This window comes from Mandrillus leucophaeus, unplaced genomic scaffold (genome assembly GCF_000951045.1).
Source record: "Mandrillus leucophaeus isolate KB7577 unplaced genomic scaffold, Mleu.le_1.0 Scaffold22, whole genome shotgun sequence".
Classification (NCBI taxonomy): domain Eukaryota; kingdom Metazoa; phylum Chordata; class Mammalia; order Primates; family Cercopithecidae; genus Mandrillus; species Mandrillus leucophaeus.
In genome coordinates, this window is record NW_012102254.1 from 6,457,686 (window position 1) to 6,462,291 (window position 4,606).

The 4,606-nt window shown below is 53.3% G+C and overlaps 1 pseudogene; it reads right to left on the reverse strand.

Moving 5' to 3' along the window:
- The window catches only part of LOC105540489, a 13,311-nt pseudogene that overhangs the window by 3,317 nt on the left and 5,388 nt on the right, over positions 1 to 4,606 (reverse strand).

A 4,606-nucleotide genomic window follows, 5' to 3' on the forward strand; every position in this document is an offset into this window, starting at 1 on the left:
TGCCTCAGTCTCCTGAGTAGCTGGGATTACAGGCATGTGCCACCATGCCGGGCTAATTTTTTGTTGTTATAATTTTAGTAGAGATGAGGTTTCGCCATGTTGGTCAGGCTGGTCTCAAACTCCTGACTTCAAGTGATTCTCCTGCCTCAGCATCCCAAAGTGCTGGGATTACAGGCAGGAGCCACCCTGCCTGGCATAAGGACCCTCTTATACCACTGTCTCCACCCCTATGATTGGGGGAATCCATGCCTCTAGCTGGGAAGATGATGTCCAGACCTCGGAGGAGCCCAGGGCTACCCCACCTCTAAAAGTCAGAGGGTAGGAAGCAAGAAACAGTCATGGAGCTGCCCTGGAAGGTGCTAGGGTCATCTGCCCCCCAGCTGGAGCTGCCTTTGGCCTGGCACCTCCCCTCCCCAGAGGCTGGTGCCTGCCTCCCAGCCCTTCTTGGATGGGGCAGAGGTTACCATCTCCCTCACCTTGCTCAGCTTCTCCTGCAGCTCCTTTACTTGCTGCTCCAACTGCAGTGTGCTTTTGTTCTTGTTGTTCTGGACAGAGAGAAGCAATCAGTGGCCATCCACTGCAGCTGGAGACCCCAGAACTTGGTGTCTGCCTCCCATGTCACCAGAAAGGGTGGAAGTAGGTTAGAAAAATCATCCCCTCTCCCCTACAGCCATCAGAGCAGGGCCTGATGAGCTCTGGCTCACAGATGCCTTTAGAAGTACCATGCCATGTGAGGGCTACACTGCCTCATTTTACAGGTGGGGAAACAAAGGCCTGGAGGGCTAGGGATGAGGGCAGGCTGCCCAGGTGGGGCAACCCACCAGATCCTCAAAGCTGCACTGTGGCTCGGCCAGCTGCTTGTTGAACTTGTGGTTCTGGGAGAGCGCGAGCCTCTCCTCCTGCATTTGCAGCCTCTTCTCCTGTTTTCGTAGCCTCTCCTCCTCCTCCCACAGCCTCTCTTCCTGCTTTTGTAGCCTCTCCTCCTCCTTTCGCAGCCTCTCCTCCTGCTTCCGTAGCCTCTCACCCTGCTCCCCCAGCCTCTTCTGCTTCTCCCGAAGCCTCTCCTTTTGCTCACATAGTCTCTCCTCCTCCCGCAACCTCCTCTCCTCCTGCTTTTGAAGCCTCTCCTGCTGCTCTTGGAGCCTCTCCTCCTGCTCCTGGAGCCTCTCCTTTTGTTCCTTGCTCAGGAGACTCAAGGCCTGATTGTTTTCCATCTGGAATTGGAGCTTTCCCTCCAGACTTTCCACCTCCTTCCTCAGATGTTTGGCCTCATCTTGTAGCTGTTCCACCTCAGATGTCCCTGCTGGATCCACCGGGGACGGGGGCTCAGCTGAGAAATGAAGCAGACAATAAGGGCCTCTGGATTCCCCACCCACCATGCCCCCTCAAAGAAAAAGCCCTCCTTTTGATGCAGCTCCTCTCAGGCTTCCCAAACTTGTCCTCACTGCTAATGATTCCTCGCACCCGATGGTAGCCAATTTCCAAGCCATGTCAGCTAGGGAGCACTGTGAGTGGCTGACAATGGGCACTCCTCGCTCTTAGCTGACGGGGACCCTGAGGCTCATGGAGATGACAAGACTTGCCAGCTGCTGGCACAGACCTCTTTCTCTCTGCCTCAAAGCCTTCCCATCCACCCACCTCCCTGGGGCACTCTAAGCCACCCCCACAGCCCTCTGATGCCAGTCCTGCTCCCAGGTCACACCAGCCCCATCTTACCTATCTGGTGTTTGAGTTCGGACAAGGTCCTCTCCAGCTCCTGTATCCGATGTATGTCACGCTTCTTCTCCTCCTTCAATGCGTGAGCCTGCCCAAAGCACAGGGGGAAAGGGCCCTGGAGAGAGGGGCTGGTGGCTGGACAGGCTACCATCTCCCTCTCTGCCCCCACCTCCACAAAGTCCAGTCCCATGACCACCTCTAGCTATACTCTTCCCATTTTACAGATGCCCAGAAAGATCCAGTGACCTATCTAAGATGGGGGCTGAAGGGTCAGGTCTCACCTCCATCAACATTTTCCGCATCCTCTCCTGCCACCGGGCCCTCTCTCCTTTCATATGTTGAGCATATTCATCTCTGTCTGGCTGGACTTGTTTAAGTGACTCTGTCACCTGCAAGAATGGCCACAGAAGTAAGGAAGGGCTGTCACTGGTCCTCACCTGCTCCTGGTCAGCTGGGATCATCTTCCCTCCACATCCGTCCCTCTGCAAAGCCTCACCCGTGTCACGTGTGCGTTCAGCAGCGCCCGCTCCTTTCTGGTCTGCCGTAACTGCCGCTGGAGGACGGCTTCACTGCGGCTCGAGGACTGGATGGTGAAGAGTGAGAAGTTTTGATCTGGGGAGCCCGGGCAGTGCCCCTTAAAGGGCTAGGGCTAGGCTCAATGTACAACTCGATCAGTAACGATCAAGGCATTTCCAAGCCCGTGGCCTGGTTTTTAAAAGAACTCAGTAAAGTTGGAAGGGACAGGGAAAGAGATCGAACTTACAGCTGGCTAACAGAGGCCTAGAGAGATCAGATAACATCGCTGTTGTTATTACTGTTATTAATACCGCTGTTTGAACCTTTATGGAGTGCTTCACCAGGTTCCCTACTAGCAATCCCATGTAATCCTCACAACCACCATATGAGACAGTTACCAGGATTACCTCTATTGTGTAGATGAAAAACATGGAGTGTTCAAGGTTAAGTGCTTGCCTAAGATCACTGAGACAGAGCTGGGATTTGAACACCCAGGTCTATCCGATTCTCTTTTTTTTTTTTTTTTTTGAGACGGAGTCTCGCTCTGTCGCCCAGGCTGGAGTGCAGTGGCCGGATCTCAGCTCACTGCAAGCTCCGCCTCCCGGGTTCACGCCATTCTCCTGCCTCAGCCTCCCGAGTAGCTGGGACTACAGGCGCCCGCCACCTCGCCCGGCTAGTTTTTTGTATTTTTTTAGTAGAGACGGGGTTTCACCGTGTTAGCCAGGATGGTCTCGATCTCCTGACCTCGTGATCCGCCCGTCTCGGCCTCCCAAAGTGCTGGGATTACAGGCTTGAGCCACCGCGCCCGGCCAAACGTAAGACCCTGATTCTCTAAGCCCATTTTCGTTGCTGGGCGTGGGGGCACAGAAAGGAAGGGTAAATTAATCTTTTGTTCACTTTTTGAAAGGATGATACATTCGCATAGTCCAAAACTCAGAAGGTACACCATGGAAGTGTCTCCCAGCCACCCTGTGGAATTTTTTGCGAACCCTTGCAGACATGTTTCATGTATATTATCATAGTATGTACACACACACAGACACAGACACACACACACACACACCTTTCCTCTCTCTACAGAAATGGTAACGTACTAAAGGTACTCTTCTGTACCTTCACAGTACAAGTACCCAATATCCCACCTAGGATTTGGCCAAGGCCACAGCCAGGTAAGGGCAGGGCAGGCACTTGGCCTTCAAGCTGTGTGTGCAGCGCTCACTCCCCACAGTGCCCCTCAACTCACCCATAGCAGCTGACTCAGCCCCAGGCTGTCTCTAACAACCACACACAATAGCAGCTAGAAATGAGCATGCTGCCTTCTGGGCAGGACACTGCATCCTGCAGAAGGGACCTTTACACTCTCTCCTCCATCTGGGAAGCCAGGCTGCCAGGGGATGGGGCAGTTGGTTGGACTCACCCTGTCCTCTTCCTGCTGCTGTGTAGAACCAGCAGAGAGAGCCCGCCCCAATTCTTGAATACGCTGTAAAGAGTATTGCAGGCGGCCGGCCAGATCCTTGGACTCTTCTGTAATGACAGAGGTGGAGATGGGGCCCAAAGGACTCCCCCTAAAGACCTGTCAAAGTGCCAGGTTGAAGGATGACGGGTGCCCAGATTCCCACCTTCGAAGTGTCTGGCGGCACGTTTAGTATGGTAAAGGGTGGTCTTCAAGTCTGCCTTTTCCAGCGTGAGGATGTTGATTGTCTGAAATGGAATGTTTGGGAGAAAAGCCAAGCAAGTGCTGAAAGGAAAGAAACATTCTCCGGAGGACAGGAGAAAACTCCCCACCCTCCACTCACCTCTAACTGCTCCATTTGTGCTTTGTGTATTTCATTGTTTGCTTTCTTTTCCTATAGGAAGAGAAAGACAGAGCTCTTACCATGGGGAGGCAGAGATGGCACAGCAAGAGATATGCCGCCAGAATGCCACCAATGCCCCAGCACAGGGCCACCCATGGGACCAGGTTATCAGGGACCCTGTGGAGATGTGGTGGAATCTGAGGGATGTGCCTTCTTCCCCAGGCTGGGAGTGGGCGAGACTAGACTGGTGCCTCTACATCTGAGTGCCCCCCAAACCCAGCAGTCATGTTGTGAGCAAACAAAGAAATCACATTACTTCTTCCAGCTGATGTTCCACTTGTTTCTTCTGTTGTTTCTGTGGGGACAGTCAAATTCAGGTGACTGAGGTGGTCCCCTCAACTCTATCCCCCAGGAAGCGGTAGGCAGGGGCCAGGAATGAATTTTAAAGACAACATTCTCAGACCCAATGGCAACATGAACTGGTCAACTGTCCTCAAGCTCGCAAGGACAGAGGATTTGGGTCTTTGTTGGTTTTTGCCCACAGCCACAGAACTCAAAGTCTGAATCTGGATTCTCTC